Raw genomic sequence first — 16,106 nt, 5'->3', positions numbered from 1 at the left:
AACGGTATAAAGATATCATAGAGATCTCTACTAAGGTAAATGAATGAAAGAAAGAGAGAGAGAGAGAAAGTAAGTGAGAAATCGCAGATATATACTATCGCGTGTGGTAAACACGTCGAGGCAGCGAACGTCCTGCAGGAATCGTCTGCGTCGGACGGTGAGTTGTGCCGTCCCTGCCTACCTTCCGTACGCGTCTCGTTATTCGCTAACTTTTTTCTTTTATAATTTAAAATGGAAGCGTCGGACAAAATTTTCGTAGAGGAAAAATCGTCTCAAAATTTATTCAAGAGTACGTCCTTGCAAGGACACGGGGTTGTTCTGAATCACCCTGTATATATATATATATATGTGTGTATATAATATATACATATATTTTATATAAATATATATATATATGTATATGTATATGTATGTATATTTTAACATAATTATTAATGTATATATAGCTTATAAGAGTAAATTGATGACAACATCGCGCGTCCAGTGACGCGCGTCACACCGCCAATTCGGTAAGTTGAAATCTGAAAATCATAGTATTGAAGAATCGAGCGTGATCAAGAAAGAAGAAGGTTCCAACAACAGGAATGTGTCCTCGAGGAATACATGCAGGCGATCGCCGCTCCTTCTCGCGATCCAGCCAGCTTCGTTATTGGCCGAAAATCGACTAATCGCGCGGCCCTAATCGGCCGCGCACTGCGAAGGTCCTCGCGACAAATTTAACGCGGCGATCTGTAACCACGTCCCTTAGTGTCGGTTTCTTAGACTTTGAGCTGTTCCTGTATCTCCCTCGGCCGAATCAGCATTCCTGCAGATTTCCATCCTTGCTGAACCCTGGGACGTTCCATTTTCTTGACCCCCACGTTTTGCTCCATGGGATGGCCTTCATCGTTTCGCTTGTTTCCCGATCGGCAGTGGCGACTTGTTAAGCTATAAAAAGATCTTCTTAAAGCGGCATTTCCATTCTCGCTAATGCGGGTGCGAGAGGAATAACAATCTATGTGTTACAAATTACGCTTCTGCGTCACTCCTTTCTCCGCCGTTTCTCTTGCATCTTCGCATCAGCCCCGCTGGTCTTCGCCCATCGGTGAACGCAAAATACATGCAAAGCACCCGTCACTCCGCGTCCTAAAAATAATAATGGTCGCCGCACGCGATCACGACGACGGGCCCGCTGGCCAAATAGCAATCGTCTGCTCTCGTCTCCCGATCGGAGGACACGGATCCGATAATGCGATCCGGTTAATGCGCGCCAAGTTTTTGTACGTCATTTTTTTTTCTTACACATCAGATTTTCTTTTATATTTTATTTTTATATAAACAAGTACAATAATTTAATAAAATTTTTTGGCAACTACAAATTGATATTAATTTTGGATTGATAACATCTTTTTTCACCTTTGCAAAATTTCTTTTCCACTTTATATAATTAAAAGTTTGTGCCAATTTTTTTATATCATGTTTTTTGTAGAAATAATGAAACAACTTTTCAAATAAAAATAAACTACAAAATAAAATGTATTTCACTGTAAAGTTCTTTTTATTTTATTAAATTAGAAGTTAATGCCAGTTCTTCATATCACAGCTTTTGTATCAATATAAAATTTATTATTAAAAAGACTTTTGTAGATGGAAATTTTGATATATAATTCTTTTTTTCTTTTACATAAACAAGAAAAGGGGCATGTGAACTTAACGTTATTTTTTTACATTTTTTAAAAGATAATTTTGTTAGGTTAGAACTTATCTGCAACATAATAGACACAAACATGAGTCACTTACATTCCGAAACAAATTATCACGAACTGTCAAATTCACCGCGAAACTCAACATCGTTGGCCACCAATCGGACGCGCGGAAAAAGAGCAAATATACTATCATATCACATACATCTCGCTCACTCTTTCGTTTTCTACTTTTTTACTCTCTTTATGCGTATCACTGCGGAGGTTGCGGAATCTTGAATTCAGTAGAGATCTTTTATTAATAATCAGTCAATCTGAATCGTGACATAAGGAGCAGAGACTGTACTTAGAGATACATTTCCCAATTTTTCACGAGACATATTGTGGTAATTTGAAATACGCGCTTAGAGTGCCGCGCACTCCTACTCCGAGAATTATCTCTACGATACACCAACGACGTTATGTACGCTGATGAGTAGTCATCTCCGAAGACTTTCGATATAGTCCGTTCCGCACGGCTAGTTCACGTGCCCTGACCGGCTAATTAACGGTACTCAGCACGTGTCTCAAAATTCTCGAACAAATAAAATACTTTTGGTGAACTCCTAATTTCGAGTAATTATTTGACCATTCCGATACATTAATTCTCAGTACACCTTACAGCAATATTATACTCTGCCCGCCAATGATTCGCTAGATCCTATAGTGACCTTGACTTATCGGTCTAATGATCCGCTGGATCGATAAGATTAATAATGATAAATATGCGCTTATCAAAAAGGATATATTAATAGTAATTTAGAAACATTTATAAGTGCATGAATTATGATTGCAAGTAATTGTACGAGAAGAATAGTCGACCAATTACTTAGCATAATTTATAATTCGAAGCACAACATGTTACTAAATATATATTTATATAGATATAAAAATCGGTATGAATATAACAATGAATATAACAAATATAACAATATAACAATGAAAATATAATTTATGCATTTCTTTCTAAATTAGAGAAAGAGAGAAGAAAAAGGGAACAAATAAAGAATTAGTGTGTTTATTATTTTTCTTTTTATTCTAGATTATTATTAATGTGTCCGTTTCGATGTGCATGTATTTATCATTAGATCGACTCTGCGGATAAATCAGGCTGATAAGTCAGGGCCACTGTAGTGTAAGATATGCGAATTCTATGTGTTAAAAAAAATAATTTTATTTTACTTATGTCTTACAATAAATTTCACAATAATTCTTAGAAAATAATATTGCATACACAAGTCGAGATCTTAGAGAGCTATGAACCTGACTGACAACCGCAAATGAACCGCAAGTCCTTTTTGTCGCTTTATATAAGGTTCGAAAACAATAGAAGGATCTAATGTCAGAATTCCTAGATGCAGATAGACGTTTCAATGATTGGGAAAATAGGAAACTTTCAGAATTTAGGAAGATAAAATGTTTCGAAAATTAGGAAGGTAAGAGACGCTTCGAAGATTAGAAAGATAGGAGGATCGTAAAAGTTCTAGCTTGGATAGACGAATATTATACCTACCTCCTTATTTAAAAATTTAAAATATATTCAAATTTTGATACGAATTAATCTCCTCATTACCTCAGGATCCAAATTAGGATTCATTAGTGGTGCGCGAGAGATATAGGCTACATGTTGAATTGGCGCATGATTGCTAAAGCTACAGTTATTATAGCAGTTTTCGAACAGTTGTTTGATTAAATAAATAACCCTTGAGAAAAAGCCGATTTTATATAGAAATACGAAGAAGATAGAACCAAGAGCTATATATTCTGATAAATAAAGGTAATACATAAATTTTTTTTTCCAAGTAATTGTCCTGTGATGTTCGGCTATTTGATCTATTAGTGAGTTCCTCTAAGCTTTTACTAGCGTTTGTAAGCGCTCGGGATCAATATGCGTTTCCTTTACTATATCCATAGGTATTTTAGTTTATATTTTCCAAAAGTTTCGTTAATTATCTTTTGATTAGGCGAATTGTTTTATGAATTTCTATTTCATCTTTGATTAAGTTTTCTGGCTTTAATTTTGCCATGTCGGAAATTGCTGTACGTTCTAGATGAAGTATAAAATTTTGAAAAATCTTAGCGCTACACGGTTTTTTATCAGAACAAAGTATATGCAAAGTTTCTTCTTTTGGAACGATGCCGATCTAGTCTTGGTTGGTGTGAAATTGAATCCACAAAGTATTTTGGATTTGCATATACTTCATTGTGCATTTCTCGGCTTCATGTTTTGTTAATATTTCTGTTAAATAATTATCTTTTATTCCTGTTTTATAGTCAGGATAGGTTCTTTTTAATAATTAGTATTTCCCGAAATTTTTTGTTTTAGTTAATCCTAACTCATTGATAGGCATGAAAGTTGTTCTAAGTGAATCGGGATTAAAATTAATCTTTGAGTCGTATTTCTATTGCGATAGATTGCTTCCATCATCCATGTCTGAAAAGTGAAATGACCTTAATAAGTTCCAACGTTTTTTCCTCAATTAAAGAGATTAATAATTGTATAAGTATACGTTTTTCGGTTAAAATTATCGATATCTCGCTTATGTCAATGAGAGTGATACAGTACGTCTTGTCTAGTGGAGTCGGGAAATTATCGATATGTTTATGTGCTCTTAGTGTATTAAATAATTCTGAAGATGATAGAACATATGGTTTTACAGTTCCGTGCTTCCCGTCTACAATTAACTCTTCTGCTCTTTTAATTTTATCAACTAGGATAAATTCATCGTTCATCGTTTAATTTGATGCAGAGCGTTTGGAATTCGTTAGAAATAAATTCTAGAGCATTATCAGTGAGAAATTCTTTGAGTTTACCAAAATACCTTAGCCATGATTATAATGCTCTTATAATAGCTGTGGTCGACTTATCGACGAGAGATTCTACTAGAATGTATCATGTAAGATAATCTTGTATGACTAAAATATAACGATTTCCTTTGTTTGTGATTTCGAAAGAGCCCATAATATCTAAAGATATCTTTTCGTTTGGAGTTTGTGGAATATCGGGCGAGGAATATATATATATATATATATATATATATATATATATATATATATATATATATATATATTCCTCGCCCGATATTCCGATATATATTTATATATATATATATATATATATATGGTTTCCGAGTGCCAGATTTGTTAAATTGACAGATTTCGCATTTATCAATAAATTCTTTAACGTCTATCGTTATGTTAGACCAATTATATTTTTGTCTAATCTTTTGGAGTGTTTTTTCTTTCGAATAGTGTCCACCTAAAATACTTGCGTGTGCTTCCGATATAATTCCATTCTTATTTCTCTGGAAGATACTTTGAAATATAGATGTATAATTTTTCTCCTAAATAATATTCATCAATAACTGTAAGTAATTTAGTAATTTTCTTTTGATCATGTATTATATTTACGTGATGATCGTCTTCCAAAAGAAAATCGTGTAATTATATGCTAAGCTGTCGGTGAGTCAGCAATATAAATTTCTTTTTCTTTCGCTTCGATGTGTCGATGGAGTTTCAATAAAAAGTATTGTTTTACTAATCGACTTTCCAACTTGATTATTATTATTTATTTTCTTACTTTAGGTTTGGAGGATGAAGGAATGGGTGATGGGAATTAAGTAAAGGTTTATTTTTTGGAATCTTGTGAGGTAGAAAATCGGTTATAGGAGTTGATACAGTAATTTCTTCTGAGCATTGTGGAAGTTGTTCGTCAATAATAACTTTTGTTTTTAATAAAAAGGTTGTGGAGGGAAATGAGGGTGTCAATAGATTTTCGGGTTTTTGTGCTAATTAGTTCTCTAATAGTTACTGTCCATTTGTCAGGATTCGCGTCAACAATCTTGTAGAATTGGTAAAAGAAAAATTCGAAGTTTTCTACCGACGTGTTGGATCAATATTTTGCCATCCCGGTATAGGATTTTTACTAATTACTATTCTTATATTAAAGTTTTTCTTTTTTACGTCAGAAAAAATATTTTAGATCTTTTCATCTGTTATTTCGGATTCGATTGCATTTACGGAGATTCTCGAAAGCGCGTCAGCGTTAGTATTAGTTTTCCCCGATTTATAAATTATTTTGTAGTCGAATTCTTCTAGTTTCAATCGCCGTCTCATTAATTTTGAATTTGGGTCTTTCACATTCATTAGCCAAGCGGTTTGTAGTCGGTTACAATTTTAAATTTTCTGCCGTATAAATATTGCCTGAAATGTTTTGTGGTCCATACGATTGCTAGTAATTCCTTTTCTCTAGAACGAGTTTCCGTTTTATTCCAGAGACGAAAGCCAGTGGCTTATCTTTGTCTATCGTTCCTTGGGATTGCTCCGATCGCTTCGTTGGACATCTGTCGTTAGGATAAACGGTTGGTTCCAGTCAAGGTAGGAAAGTACTGGTTGTGGTTGGATATTAATTTAGATTTTAGAAGTTTAAATGCATGTTCGTTAGTTTGTTCGAAGTTCGATGATTTTTGGAGGAATCGTGTTTATAGTTTCGCAATCTTAGAAAAGTCTTTAATAAATTTGCGGTAGTATCCTATCAATCCGAGGAATTGCTTTATTTCTTTAGGATTTTTAGGTTCAGGATGTTTTTCAATTCGCTTAGGCTTAGATACATCACGTTCAGAGATTAGATGTCCTAAATACTCGAGTTCCGGTCGCAAATACTCGCACTTGTCCGGTCGTAACTTTAATCCTACTTGTCGGAATCTCTCGAATAGTATTTTAAGATTTTTATTATGTTCTTCGATCGTTTTCTCATATACTTTTATATCGTCGATGTAAACAAAACAATTATTTCCTACTAATCTTTTCAGACCTTTGTTCATTAGTCTTTGAAATGTCGATGGTGCGTTTTTTAAGCCAAAAGGCAGAGTGTACTCATAATGTCCATCCGGAGTCGAGAAAATTGATTTTTTAATATCTTTTGGATTCAATTTGCCAATCTGGTGAAAACCTGATGCTAAAATGAAAGCTGAAAAATATGCGTTGCCTAATTAATCAATGATTTTATCTATGTTAGGAAGCGGATAAGCGTCTTGAATGGTTTTTTTTCGTTAAGTTTTCGACAGTCCATTACTAATCTCCATTTGGTTTTGTCCGAAGCATCTTGCTTTTTGGATACTATCCACAGCGGCGAATTGTAAGGGGAATTCGATTCTCTAATAATGCCTTTATTTAACATTTCTTTGATTTGATTCTTAATTTCTTCTTGGTGTACAGGAGGATAACGGTATTGCTTAATATTGATAGGATTTTTGTCAATTGTTCTTTTGTGTTGGGTTAACTGTGTAAGTGGAAGAGAATCTCCGGGTAAAGAAAAGATATCATGATATTCTAAAACTATGTCCTATATCTTATCAGAATGTTCGAAGATGTGAGAGAGACAAGTATTTTGTCTTAACGACTTTATGTGTTATCTAATGGTTATTTTGTAATTGTAGAGACAAATGTCTCGTAAAAATTTGCAATGCCTTTGATTTCTTTTAATAAATATTTAGGAATAATTGGTTGATTGGAATTATTCAATTTTGTATAACTCCAGTATCATTTTTGAAAATAACGAGCACGGATTTTTGCATGAATTGTTAGGATCGTGTTAATTCGGATCGGTTTGTAGGATCGTGTAAATTCTTTTCCGTTTAAAATTAAACTTTTATTTGAAAATGTGAAATTGTTATTCATAAGAAAATCTATTCCTAGTGTACCCTGATGATTTACGGGCGAAGAATCATCTAACACGTGAAATGTATGTTCTTTACTGTACATGTTTATTTTTACGCCATATTGTCGTTTTGATTGAATGATTTGACATCGTTTACAACTATCGAATCTATTTTCGGTAAATTTTTGTTTATAATGTATGATTCGTGTATTAATGAAATTGTATATTAATGAATTAATTGGATCTGTTATCTATCAAAAATATTTTTTTCTTTAAAATCTGATATTTATATCGTGGTGCTCGGACGTATCTCCGGATCTCTGGTAGTGTTGCTGCTGTTGCGATGATCCTGGTTCTGCCCGATTGCATATGAAGAATGCGATGCTTGATTGACTGATGGATGCTCCTCTGCGAAAATTCAACCCTCGTTGTTGAAATGCTTTTGTCTTGCATTTCTTTTCCTCGTGTTCCTGACTCTGGCAGGTGCATTCCTTGACTTGATATCTCATATTTGACATCGGTTTCTGGTGTATCGGCTTCTTGAAAACTTCACTGTGTTGCATTCTCATTTTTCTTAGTTGGAGTTCTCCTTCAAATGCTTTAGCTTTGGAGAATGCTTGGTTTAGAGAGTTCAGTTCAAACGAGTATAGATGATTGCCTATCTCCAACCTTTACGTTGCGGCGAAAGATCTCTATAACCTTTTGCTGATATAGTTCTTCTTGGATGTAGATTGATGCGATTCTGGTACTTTGCGAGTTAATTGCGGCTATGATTTCATCGTGTATTTTCAGAAATCGCATTATAAAGTCGTCAACAGTCTCATGTTGATGCTGAATGCATGTGTCTCTCTGTACTTCTAGTGCAGAAAGATTCAAGGCTTTTCCAAAAAGAAATCTAAGTTTTTCGAACAATTATAGGAGATTTCTTACATCGTCAGCTCTTACCGTGCCTTTTGCTTTCCTTGATAGGATTTTTGCGCGATGACACCGTATAAAAGTAATTCTTGCTGATCGGGTGCCAGTTGCTTGTCTGGACGTAACTGATGAAAGTTTCAACATTGTTTTCATCGAATTCCGGAATTAAATGCAATACTCTTTCGTATGTTCTTTTAATTATTGGTTTATAATTTTCGGGAATTTCTAATCTTCTAAGGTTCGTCTTGATAACATTGATCTCGATTCATCCCTTCCATTTGATTTTTAAGATCTTGTAACGTTAAAGCTATTATTTTTTTCGCTAGTATATTCATAGTAAATGTTTATTCTCGATCGCGAAAAGAACTTTGTATGCGAGACATTGGAGCAGTTACAAAAATTCTTGATTCCAAGATATTGAAAATTGTACTAGACTTAGTAAAGGTTTCGGAAGTAATTGTTTTTCTTACCGCTCGATAGTCTAACGCCGTGTGTTTTTATTGGATTCGGTATTTCAGGATAATCTTCGAGTCTTCTTTGGAAGCACCACATTATACTTAGTAAAACTAGTATATTTTCTTCAAGTGAAAGCACTTGGACTTCACTGTCCTTGCGCTAATTATCCCGCATAGCTGCCACCAATTGCAAGACACGCGAATTTTGTGTTCAAAAAAATAACTTTATTTTACTTATGTTTTACAATAAATTTCACAATAAGAGAATAATATTGAATACACAAATCAAGAGATCTTAGAGAGCTATGAACCTGACTGACCGCAAATGACTGAACTGTTAAGTCCTTTTTGTGTTGCCTTATATAGGGTTCGAAAACAATAGAAGGTCTAATGTCGGAATTCCTAGATGCAGATAGACGTTTCAATGATTGGAAAGATAGGAAACATTTCAGAGTTTAGAAAGATAAGAGATGTTTCGAAAATTAAGAAGATAAGAGACGCTTCGAAATTAAAATTAAAAAGATAAGAAGGTCGTAAAAGTCCTAGTTTGGGTAGGCGTTCGAACATTATAATAGGATTGAGCGAATCATTGACTGGCAGTATACACGTACCGGCAGGAATGGTGTCCTGCGCCCGGCGCGCGGCTGCTACACATACACACGAAGCGCGTACGTCCGTGTCTCCGCGGAGCACGAAGGAGATCGCGGAGCGGGAAGAAAAAATAGTGGGGGGAATTCGATGTTCCATCCTTAACGCAAGACGCGCGATCGAGAGAAAAAGCATAATCAGACGTGATATCAAATTTCGGTGTCCCATCGCTGTCTCGCACACTCGACACTAGTCGAGTGAGAGACCGCGATGTCTCTACACATCGCGCTTTGTTTACGTCCGTGTTTTTGCGGAGCGTGAAGGAGATGCAGAGCGAAGGGAAAAAAGAGTGGGGGCAATTCGATGTCGTACATCTATCATTGACGACATTGAATGTCGTACATCTATCTGAAAGGGAAGAAAGAAAAACGCGACGTATAGAGACACCGCGGTCTCTCACTCGCACTAGCGTCGAGTGTGTGAGACAGCGAAGGGACACCGAAATCAGTATCACGTCTGATTATGCTTTCTCTCTCGATCGCGCGTCTTACGTTAAGGATGCAACATCGAATTGTCCCCACTATTTTTCCCCCCCGCTCCGCGATCTCCTTCGCGCTCGGCGGAGGAGACACGGACGTACGCGCTTCGTATGTATGTGTAGCAGCCGCGCGCCGGGCGCAGGATACCATTCTTGCCGTGTACATTGATTCCGCGTGGTTTCGCCGGAACTTTAACTTATCGGCCTGATTTATTCAGGCAGGGTCGATAACATTGATAATGCTGATCGCGCGCACATTTCCGAAATGTGCACATTGGAAGGAACACATACAATAATAAAGAATAATAAAAATAATAATTAATTCTTTATTTGTTTCATCTTTCTTTCTTTTTTAATTTAGAAATGCATGAATTATATCTCTGTCGTGTTACAGGTCGTATGCATCTTTATCTGTATAAATATATAATTCGTAATATATGCGTTTTGAATTATACATTTATACAAATAAATATAAATGCATTAATTCGAGTGGTCTCCCACTAAGATTACATATTTTCGTTTGTTCGGAAATCCTTTGTATCGTGTCGGCGACGGCACGGTATCGCGGCATGCTCAGCGGTCGCAACATCACAGAAGCCGAAAACCGACTTTTTATCTCTACTGCATCTTCCTCATCATCTCATCTCGTACGCATATATGTATACATATACATGACATATATGTATACATGCGTACGTATATACGTGCGTGCGTTCATACTGATTCGGCCGATTAATTATTATGTATTTTTTATCGTGCGCATTAAAAAAGCGCATTAGAAATTATATTCTTCTATATAACAGTATTAAAATAATACATAAATTTTTTAAATTAAAATAATTATATGTGATAAAAGAAATGATCGAATTGTATATTTTAGATCGATAGAGAAAGGTTTTAGAAGCAATTCAGCAAAATTCTATGGCAAAAATTGATGATCATATTTCTAGTGAAGAAAAGACATTGGAAAAGACAGGAAATATTAACTTCATCATCTATTGAAGCATCTAATATAAGTACACCAAATAATTAATTTAATCTAACAAAATTTCTTTTAGTAGTTGTATTAATGAGATAATTATTGTTAATAGCATATTTCTTATTATTCTTTCTTTTTCTCAGACATAATAAGTGAAAAAATAAATGACGTGGAAATTCAATTTGAAATTGATGATACAATATGTACAGACACAAGCTCCAGTAATCAATCTGATGGGACAATTGATAAATATTCTAAAATCAAAATTATTTATCTTTATCATATAAAATCATATATTTTATAGATATATTTACTATTGGAAAAGAAAATATTACAAGACTAGAACATATAGATGCTTTTTTATGTTCCAATTCAAAGAAACAGAAAATGGATAAAATAACATTAGTATGTGAAAAAAAAATAAAGTTGGCAGACATAAAAATTAACCATGAAATCGAGGTGTAAGCTCAAGAAAAAATGAGAAAAATTAATCAAATTATAATTAAAAAATTAGTTTTAGAAAACAAGGAATTATAGAAGAGTCAAATTAGCGAAGTTTCGTGCTCAAAAAGAAATGTAAGTATAACAATAATTTATCTTTCAATCAAAGAAAATAATTTAAAATTTTTATAATTTTAAAATGATTTTTGAATTTTAGGGTAGAACATTATGTTTCTGATAATGATGAATACATATAACTTTTTAGAAGTACGATAATGAATACGAATAATATAAAATAAAATTATTAGCTGTTAAATATAAAGCTAATATATATTGTTATTTTTTTAATTACATTAAAAAGAATAATTATTTTATTTTTCAAATATATGAAGATTAAGCAAACGAGCAAACATTAAGTTGCAGTTATATAATTGTTAGTTGCAATTTTCCATTCAACAATAACTGTCACATAACATACGCGTTGTATAACAGTTTATCGTTGTAGGAAATTACAACTGGTTAATGGTTAATGGTTATATAATTGTAACTCGGTGTTTGCTGGGTTATATATTATTAACTATTAAGTATAAATAATATAAATTTAAATTGTATTATTTTTTTTATTTGAATTTGTTATATTAAAAAAGGATACTAATAGAGGATTAACAAATAAAAAAAATAATTATTTTATTTTTCAAATATACATATATAAATGTAACGATACGTCCCTGCACGGGAGTGAGCGATGCGGAAGCGGGGACGTATGTATGGGAGCTCGGAAGTGCTCGTCGGATGTCGGATGTTCGGTAAAAGAATTCGCATACGCTTGCGTTTAGTTAAAATAAAATAAAATTTATTTTAAGACAAAAGTTTGTAACAAATGATATTTTATCTTTCGCAGTGCAACATCGCTCGTGCACGCTTCGTCTGTGTTTGTGGTATTCGCAGCGCGGTCGGATAATGAATGCGATTGTGTATATTCGCGGGATAGCGCGTGGGTCGGATACGCAGCGCGTTGCTAGACAACCAGGCCCGCGTGTTGCCAAGCGTTCGGGTTGCTAGGCAACCACAAACGCGACACATGTTTTCGCGTACGTCGAAAAAAAAGTCCGAGAACGCACCGACTTTTCAGATAAGAGGAAACGAGATTACCGCGAGCGTCCGGTATCCCGTAGGAGAAAAGTTCGAGAAACTCCGACTTTTCGAACGGAAATGAGAATACTGAGAATGCTCGATATTCCATGGAAGAAAAACCCGAGAACATTCCGATTTTTCGTATAAAGATAGAACGTGAATACTGAGAATGCTCAGTATTCAGAACGAAAAGATTCTCACGTCGTTCGCATCAGATCGATGGTTCGGAAACGGACGAATCGGATGGTCGGACAGGTCTTGTTATTCTCTGGAAAAGTTTAAAATTCACTGGATTTATATACTCATTTTTGTGTGCACGTGTCAATACGCGATTTGTTAATATATTTTAAAACAGCTGATCTGTCACGCCATCGGCGCGTGACAGATCAGCAGTGTGTGTTCGCTCGGTCGAAGTCGGGGATGTTCAGGTGGCTCCGGATGATGCGGGCCGTATAGCGTGCGTCTAATAACGGAGCTTTACATATGCTCCGTTACATAAACATTATGTAACATTATGTAACATTATGTATTATCAGATCTGTACATTTAGATATTGTGAGCGCCACAACCTAAATGACGCAAACCAATCTTGCTGCAATACCGCTGGTCAGCCAGTATCCTAAAGATTCTGACTAACCCGAGATTTACAAATAAAAAATTAAAATAAGATTAAAATAAGAGAACAATGTGTGCCCTTGCCGATTGCAACGAACCGATGTGCAATTCGGCAAGAACGCTGACTGTGATAACACCGTGTCGAAACGCTGACATACCAAACAGTGTTTCGACACGAGGACGCGCCGAGGCCGCGTAACAGCGGACCGATAAAAACGACAAGAATAATCAAGCAGAAACTCAGAGGTAGAGGCTCAGACGTACAAATACCGATGCATAGAAGTTAAGAAAGTGTAATAGTGCGCGGGTGATTCGGAAATAACAAACACCAAATTAATTAAATAAAACTTTTTATTCTGGCCAAATGTAAAGTTAGTGGCCCCCTTTTCCTTCTTCCGTCACTTTCCCTAGTTGCGCCCGGAACGGCACAACAAATTGGTGGCAGCGGTGGGATCTATAGTGCCGGAATCGGAGAAAGCAGCCATCGCACCCCTTTTGAGACCCTTCAGAGAAGGGTCCTGAATTCTGGAAATAAAAAAGAGGATATACAGAATTGAGGGCAAGTCGTGCCATCCAGCAAAGACACTCGCTAGAGCCAACTAGTATATCAGCGACACCGGGGAAGGCGTTGACCTACCGCAACAAGCGAGCAAGCACTACGACAACATGCGAATTGCGATCGTAATGTAAGTCATAGAAAATTAAGGCGAGCGCAATAGATATTAAGAAGAGCGATAAAATAGATGTCGAACGAAGACATATCGAACTCCCGTTGAAAAAAATGCGTCGTGGCTACATAATACAGGCCGCCGTGCACTTAGTCCGAATCCCCCGAACCCCGCGCAGACAGAAAATACACGCGATCCACGCGATAACGTGCGTCATACTTTAAATGAATATTATTCAGACGATAGCTTGGAGAGTTAAACAGGGTTACACCGAATATTGTAATCGAACGCGTGTTCTCGCTTAGCGACATAGATAATAGTATACTACTGAGTAGCGAGAGACGCGACGACAACTTACTGTGCTTGACAGACGCAAGATCTGACCGTAACGATACGAACGCAAGCAACCCCGCAATCCTTCAGTCGCGGAGAATTCTCGCTGACGTCCTACGACAACAGCATATTTGATCCTACTGAATTTCATTTTCGCTTCGCGTAACGTAAATCAGATAGAAATGGTAAATCAGCTGTCAGCCACGCCGTTACGGCGGATCGCACAATAGCGATGAGTAACTAACAAAGAGCTAGATGACGAAGTAAGACAAATGAAAATCACTTTAAACCAGCCACACTGGAAAACCGATCCAGAAACTTCGCGCGACACATGAGACATAATAACTAACCGAAATGCTAGAGGATATGCTAACCGAAATACTAGAGGGTATGCAAGCGCTACTGAGTCGTTAAAAGCTGTTATGAGTCAGTTAAAAATTACGAGTTACAATCGGGATGTCGACGCGGAAAATAATGAACCGATAGAGATGATATACGCGTGTACGATGAATGATATCCGGAATTCGCGAGATCCCACGAACACATATATGGAGTTAAAAGCCCGCGATATGATTCCGGAATTTGACGGAGCCTCGCACAAGTTGCCGGAATTTTTAAGCGTAGCATCATATGCTATAAAAAACACAAATCCAAGGGAGAAAAGTATGCTACTGGAAGCAATACTGTGTACAAAATTAAAAGGAAGGACCATGACTGATTTCCAAACGCGAGATATATGCGACTTTGCGCAATTGAAATGAGAATTGAAAGTGTGCTATTTCAGCAAAAAGAGTACCACACATTTGCAGTTGGAATTCAATACACTGAAACAAAAACCGGGAGAATCGGCAAGAGGATACGCACTGATAAATTAGCCATGGAATTGTATGAATCCATGATCGAGGGATGACAAAGTACAACAGAATTAAAAAGAGCAATCTTAGAAACCATACAATAGACCCTATATAACTTCCAATTAGGATTACAGACGACATAAAATTATTAGTACGTGCACAACACTATACGACGTTGCAAGACACCATAGCTGGCGCGAGCGCGGAGAAAAAATTTAAGGGACCAACGAGGAATTTCGAGCGTTCGAAAGCGAGTATACCTCACCCATCTGTAAAAATAGATTGCCGCAATGACACAAATGCGGAAACATAGGATACTACGGCCGAGATTGCCGAACAAATAAATTTACCAATTGATTCCCCCTACCATAGCCAGACAGGCAGCCGCGTATAAAAACAATGAATAAATACTGCAAGAAAGCAGGATATAACAGAATGCTGGGTAAAACCGAGAAAGGGACTAAACCAAAAATAATAATACAAATAAATACAATGGTAAAGACGAGATAAATTGCAAAAAGAGAGCACTGACTCAGCGTCAAGCAGCAGTAGTGATGACGAAAGAAAGGCCTCTGAAGGCCAGAGCGACGCGCGCGGCCGGAAAATATCAAGTAATACAAGTAATGCAAGGAGAAGCGTGCAACGTGCTAGAATTAATAACATTATCAATAAAAGAGGCAAAAGAGAGGAAAGCAATTTTTCTCCTAGACACTGGGAGCAACCTTTCTCCTAGACAACGCTATTCTCACCTTAATGAAAATCGGAAATTTCAAAAACGAAACTCCAATGCGTGAGAAAGGCATCGCGTTAACCGGCATAATGGGACATCAGATCCACACGTTAAAAAAAATAAAATTAATAAAGTTAATAAGTTAATAATAAAATAAAGTTAGAAAAACAAGAAATTCACCACTCAGTACACGTGGTCAGAGACGATTTCCCTATAGATTACGAAGGAATACTCGGAATTGATTTCCTAGCCAAACAAAAGGCAAGATGCGACCATAAGAAAAAGATATTAAATATCGGCAATATAAATTTAAAACTCCAACCATCAAAAGATACTGCTAAAATCACGCAGTAAAACAATTAACGAAGCAATTACTAACAAAAATCAGGTAGAGATAATAAGATCAAAACAACCGAAGGAGTATTTATTGGATCCGCTAGGAGTATTTATTGGATGTTGTTTAGTGGATACCAAGG

The 16,106-nt window shown here is 36.0% G+C and overlaps 1 pseudogene; it reads right to left on the bottom strand.

Moving 5' to 3' along the window:
• Positions 1-3,261: 3,261 nt before the first annotated feature.
• LOC148937466 (uncharacterized) lies at positions 3,262-4,072 on the bottom strand (annotated as a pseudogene).
• Between the last annotated feature and the right edge of the window lie 12,034 nt (positions 4,073-16,106).

This window comes from Pogonomyrmex barbatus, unplaced genomic scaffold (assembly GCF_055798465.1).
Source record: "Pogonomyrmex barbatus isolate J1 unplaced genomic scaffold, ASM5579846v1 scaffold14, whole genome shotgun sequence".
NCBI classification, from domain to species: domain Eukaryota; kingdom Metazoa; phylum Arthropoda; class Insecta; order Hymenoptera; family Formicidae; genus Pogonomyrmex; species Pogonomyrmex barbatus.
The sequence above is the reverse complement of the archived record's forward strand: the minus strand, read 5'-3'. Positions and strand labels throughout refer to the sequence as shown.